The sequence below is a fragment of the Brachycentrus maculatus genome, unplaced genomic scaffold (genome assembly GCF_059751285.1).
Source record: "Brachycentrus maculatus isolate JH-2025_06_01 unplaced genomic scaffold, ASM5975128v1 h1tg000821l, whole genome shotgun sequence".
Classification (NCBI taxonomy): domain Eukaryota; kingdom Metazoa; phylum Arthropoda; class Insecta; order Trichoptera; family Brachycentridae; genus Brachycentrus; species Brachycentrus maculatus.
This window is the reverse complement of record NW_028281549.1, coordinates 16,933-22,889: the sequence shown is the minus strand read 5'-3', so window position 1 is coordinate 22,889 and position 5,957 is coordinate 16,933. Positions and strand designations below refer to the sequence as shown.

General features: G+C 56.6%; 1 non-coding gene and 2 pseudogenes across 1 annotated transcript; all 3 read right to left on the bottom strand.

Moving 5' to 3' along the window:
- Positions 1–2,910, bottom strand: LOC148300127 (large subunit ribosomal RNA; annotated as a pseudogene; the record flags this gene model as incomplete).
- A 338-nt stretch (positions 2,911–3,248) lies between these two features.
- Positions 3,249–3,410, bottom strand: LOC148300126 (5.8S ribosomal RNA; annotated as a pseudogene).
- Positions 3,411–3,769: 359 nt separating this feature from the next.
- LOC148300125 (small subunit ribosomal RNA) lies at positions 3,770–5,709 on the bottom strand. Its single transcript, XR_015838973.1, has one exon. It is a non-coding gene; the product is annotated as a small subunit ribosomal RNA (ribosomal RNA).
- Between the last annotated feature and the right edge of the window lie 248 nt (positions 5,710–5,957).

The window sequence follows — 5,957 nt, the reverse complement described above, 5'->3', positions numbered from 1 at the left end:
CAAGCCCGTTCCCTTGGCAGTGGTTTCGCTAGATAGTAGATAGGGACAGATGGGAATCTCGTTAATCCATTCATGCGCGTCACTAATTAGATGACGAGGCATTTGGCTACCTTAAGAGAGTCATAGTTACTCCCGCCGTTTACCCGCGCTTAATTGAATTTCTTCACATTGACATTCAGAGCACTGGGCAGAAATCACATTGCGTCAACACCCGCGAGGGCCATCGCAATGCTTTGTTTTAATTAGACAGTCGGATTCCCCTTGTCCGTGCCAGTTCTGAGTTGACCGTCGTCCGGCGGCCGTACAGGTCGCCGAGCGTGCGCGAACACGCCGGCGCCACACAGCGAGGAAGATCCGAGGGGAGGCCAAGGCGAGGCGCCGGGTGACGGAGATCCACACCCGCGCGACACCCGTTGGGGCGCCACGCGGGGGGACCCCGCCCGGCTTCCACGTCTCGGCCGATGACCTCTTCCCGACCAGGCCCGACACGCCACGGCCCTCAGAGCCAATCCTTATCCCGAAGTTACGGATCCAACTTGCCGACTTCCCTTACCTACATTATTCTATCGGCTAGAGGCTCTTCACCTTGGAGACCTGCTGCGGATATGGGTACGAGCCGGCGCGACATCTCCGCGTATCCCTCACCTGAATTTTCAAGGTCCGAGGGGCCGATCCGGACACCGCCGCATCGGCGATGCTCTTCGCGTCCCGAGCCCTATCTCCCCGCTATGGGATTCCAGGGCGCTCGAACGCTCAGGCAGAAAAGATAACTCTCTCCGGATCTCCCGTCGGCGTCTTCAGGCCACTTTGGGTTACCCCGACGAACTCTCTTGCGAGGGAACGATTTTTAAGACGGTTCCGCAGCCGGGTTCCGGAACTGCAACCGGATTCCCTTTCGCCCGACGGGTGTGATATTCTATTTATAAATAATATAATATATATATAACATAACTTTACACCATCATCGACATCGGATTTCTCCTAGGGCTTAGGATCGACTAACTCGCGTGCAACGGCTGTTAACGCGAAACCCTTCTCCACATCAGCCCTCAAGGACCTCGCTTGAGTATTTGCTACTACCACCAAGATCTGCGCCGACGGAGGCTCCAGGCGGGCTCACGCCCAGACCCTTCTGCGCACACCGCCGCGGCCATCCTACTCGTCGCGGCCTCAAAACGATCGCGCGACGCGGGCGCCGCGCGAACGTCCCACCTGCCTGCGACGGTCGAGTATAGGCTGAACGCTACAGCGCCATCCATTTTCAGGGCTGGTTGCTTCGGCAGGTGAGTTGTTACACACTCCTTAGCGGATTCCGACTTCCATGGCCACCGTCCTGCTGTCCTGAGCGACCAACGCCTTTTATGGTCTCCGATGAGCGTTCATTGGGCGCCTTAACTCGACGTTTGGTTCATCCCACAGCGCCAGTTCTGCTTACCAAAATTGGCCCACTTGGCACTCCCATCCGAGCTCCTACTTCATCTTCGAGCAAGAAGGAGATCTCACCCATTTAAAGTTTGAGAATAGGTTGAGGTCATTTCGACCCCAATGCCTCTAATCATTCGCTTTACCGGATGAGACTGTCAGAATGACGCGAACGTCATGTTTCTCGAGCGCCAGCTATCCTGAGGGAAACTTCGGATGGAACCAGCTATTAGATAGTTCGATTAGTCTTTCGCCCCTATACCCAGTTCGGACGATCGATTTGCACGTCAGAATCGCTTCGGTCCTCCATCAGGGTTTCCCCTGACTTCGACCTGACCAGGCATAGTTCACCATCTTTCGGGTCCCAGCGTGTACGCTCTCAGTGCGTCTCGATAATCGCACGGGGGCTTTCTCGAAACGCCTCGGGAATGCGGCGGGGCGTCTGGCGACGCCCGCGCATCTTCCCTGCGGCCGGCTCGAGGCCGACCTTTCACTTTCATTTCGCCTCTGGGTTTATCAGCGTTCCCAATGACTCGCGCACATGCTAGACTCCTTGGTCCGTGTTTCAAGACGGGTCCTGTGAGTGCCCAAAACAAAACCACCGCCGACCGGGACGCGTCCCGTCCGAGAGCGCGCCACTAACCGCCGGCAACCGAAAAGCGACGCCCGCGACGCACTAGACGCCGGGGGCCGCGATAAGGAAGCGGCTGTGACGCGACGGACGCCCTCACAGGTGGGGCGGACGCGATCCTCGTTCTCTACCGTCGCTCGTCAAATGTTCGACCGGCCCCGGCCGTGGACGCCGCGGCTCCGCCCCGCATAGCGAGACGGGACAACCGCACGGCGCATTCGACCGGGGCGCGACGGGTCGCGGTGTTATACTGAGGGAGAAGTGCACGCGCTCCGGGGGCCCGGCTGCGCACCCGGACACCCGCCGCCCCGACACGAGTGCCGAGGGCGAAGGTGTGCACCGAGACGCGGGCCCCGACGGAAGACGCGATGAATCTCCCCGTTCGCTCGTTTGAGTTCCACAGGTTTACCCCTGAACGGTTTCACGTACTCTTTAACTCTCTCTTCAAAGTTCTTTTCAACTTTCCCTCACGGTACTTGTTCGCTATCGGTCTCGTGGTAGTATTTAGCCTTAGATGGAGTTTACCACCCACTTAGGGCTGCACTCTCAAGCAACCCGACTCTGGGGAGAGAGACCGTCGCGGCCGGCTACCGTCGCTACGGGCCTGGCACCCTCTGCGGGTAAGCGGGCCCCGTTCAAGATGAACTTGGACAGGCAGCCGTGACTAATGACCGCGCGTGTATATATTACTCTCCTCCCTAACGCTACATTTCCCGGCGGCCCGCCTGGGCCGCAGGATTCAGCGCTGGGCTCTTCCCGTTTCGCTCGCCGCTACTCGGGGAATCCTCGTTAGTTTCTTTTCCTCCGCTTACTGATATGCTTAAGTTCGGCGGGTGATCTCTCCTGATTTGAGGTCGACGACAGAAAGATAATTTTTATATTATATATAAATAATACAGACAGACAGAGGCGCGCGGCGGCGGGACCGCGTCGAGGGCGCGAGGATCGCCCCGCGAAGATCGCAAAAGGATCGATCGCGGTTTCACAGCGTCGTCGCTAGCCCCCGGACACGCGTTAGCGTCCCGGCCGCGCGCTCGAAATTCGTCACACATTTGACCGGACGCCCGCGCGCGCGCCGACCGCCGGAGCGGGTCGGGCGGCGCGGGCGACGCCGGCAGCGCGCTCGCCGGGGCCCCCCCCCCCTCGCGGACGAGGGTGAGAGACTCCGCGGCGAAGTCTGGTCGCATTGCGTGCGCGACCCTCAAACAGGAGTGGTCCGTGGACAAACTACGTCTTGCTCGGACCGCAATGTGCGTTCGAAATGTCGATGCTCATGTGTCCTGCAGTTCACACTCTGACGCGCATTTAGCTGCGTTCTTCATCGACCCACGAGCCGAGTGATCCGCCGTTCAGGGTAATAATTGTACAATTTTAAAATTGTCATTCGTTCACTTGTTTATCCGTCGCGTTTTGGGTGTTCGCGCGAGCGCAAACTGACCTTAGAAGATCAAAACAACAAAAAATAGCAACCTTAATGGTGATGCGCGCGCGCACACGCACACGCGCATCACTAAATCGCGACCGGACGCGGGCGCGGTCCCCCGACCCGTCAGGATCGAGAGAGCCGTCCCGCGACGCCGGCGGGTCCGCGGTTCGCGGCGGCGCCCTAGGGCGATCTCCGCCGCAGCGATGTCGGGCTCTCGGCCGCGCATCGTGATTCGTGTATTTTACATACAAGTATGTATATATATATTACAAAATATATTATTACACAGGAAATGATCCTTCCGCAGGTTCACCTACGGAAACCTTGTTACGACTTTTACTTCCTCTAAATGATCAAATTCGGTCAAACTTTCCGACGCGTCGGACGCCCGAGACGAGCTTCCGCGCACCAGTCCGAAGACCTCACCAAATCATCCATCGGTAGTAGCGACGGGCGGTGTGTACAAAGGGCAGGGACGCAATCAACGCGAGCTGGTGACTCGCTTTTACTAGGAATTCCTCGTTCATGGGGGAGAATTGCAAACCCCAATCCCTATCACGAAGGGGTTTCATCGGGTTACCCGGGCCGTTAGGCCAAGGAGGACACGCTGATCCCTTCAGTGTAGCGCGCGTGCGGCCCAGGACATCTAAGGGCATCACAGACCTGCTATTGCTCAATCTCGTGCGGCTATATATACCGCCGGTCCCTCTAAGAAGATTTTCATTGTACGCCGGTAGTGAAGACCGCGAGACGCACGCACGCGACGCGAGCGCCGCGGAACGCGCGCACGCGGACCCTCGTGATACCGGTTGCACGTCTATTTAATAGGCTAGAGTTACGTTCGTTACCGGAATTAACCTGACAAATCGCTCCACCAACTAAGAGCGGCCATGCACCACCACCCACCGAATCGAGAAAGAGCTGTTAATCCGTCAATCCTTCCAGTGTCCGGGCCTGGTGAGTTTTCCCGTGTTGAGTCGAATTAAGCCGCAGGCTCCACTCCTGGTGGTGCCCTTCCGTCAATTCCTTTAAGTTTCAGCTTTGCAACCATACTCCCCCCGGAGCCCGAAAGCTTTGGTTTCCCGGGAGCTGCCCACCGGGTTAAAATTATGAAACTTCGGCGGATCGCTGGCTGGCATCATTTATGGTTAGAACTACAGCGGTATCTAATCGCCTTCGAACCTCTAACTTTCGTTCTTGATTAATGAAAACACCTTTGGCAAATGCTTTCGCTTTAGTCCGTCTTGCGACGATCCAAGAATTTCACCTCTAACGTCGCAATACGAATGCCCCCAGTTGTCCCTATTAATCATTACCTCTGGTATCAGAAAGCCAACAAAACAGAACCGAGGTCCTATTCTATTATTCCATGCGTACAATATTCAGGCAAGTGTTAGCCCGCTTTGAGCACTCTAATTTGTTCAAAGTAAACAGCCGCGACGGCCCGCCTCGGCGCGCGGCCGACCGTGAGGACGACCGCGACACACCGGCGGTGGACGCACCGGCGAGAAGCCCCGCAGACGTGCCTGTCGTACCGCATTCGGTAGACCGACACCGCAGGACACAATTTCAACTACGAGCTTTTTAACCGCAACAACTTTAGTATATGCTATTGGAGCTGGAATTACCGCGGCTGCTGGCACCAGACTTGCCCTCCAATGGATCCTCGTTAAAGGATTTAAAGTGTAATCATTCCGATCACGAGGCCTCGGACGAGTCCCGTATCGTTATTTTTCGTCACTACCTCCCCGTGCCGGGAGTGGGTAATTTGCGCGCCTGCTGCCTTCCGTGGATGTGGTAGCCGTTTCTCAGGCTCCCTCTCCGGAATCGAACCCTGATTCCCCGTTACCCGTGACAACCATGGTAGTCGCATAAACTACCATCGACAGTTGATAAGGCAGACATTTGAAAGATGCGTCGCCGGTGCTAGACCGTGCGATCAGCTCAAAGTTATCTAGAGTCATCTCGAATGGCGACGGACGGGGCGCGAACCCCGCCGCCGATTGGTTTTTGATCTAATAAAAGCATCCCTCCCGTTGCCGGTCAGGACCTCGTTTGCATGTATTAGCTCTAGAATTGCCACAGTTATCCAAGTAACCGTGTACGATCTAAGGAACCAAAACTGATATATTGAGCCATTCGCGGTTTCACCTTAATTCGGCTTTTACTGAGACTTGCATGGCTTAGTCTTTGAGACAAGCATATGATTACTGGCAGGATCAACCAGGGAGCTGTTCTTCGGGTTAGCTGCGTAACCGAGAGACACTGCTCGGACACGGCGTGTTCGCGCGCGGCGGAGTCACCCGCCGCGCCACGCTCTGTGACACTCACACTCCGTCGATAAAAGAACAATTTGCTCATTATCGGGCATGTGTATTGTTGTTACTCTGCCTTGCCGCTGCGGTGGTTCTCTTGCTCGAAGAGCCGAGCGGGGAGAGCAGGCGGGGATCGATCACACGGAGTGCGTCGTCGTCGCCT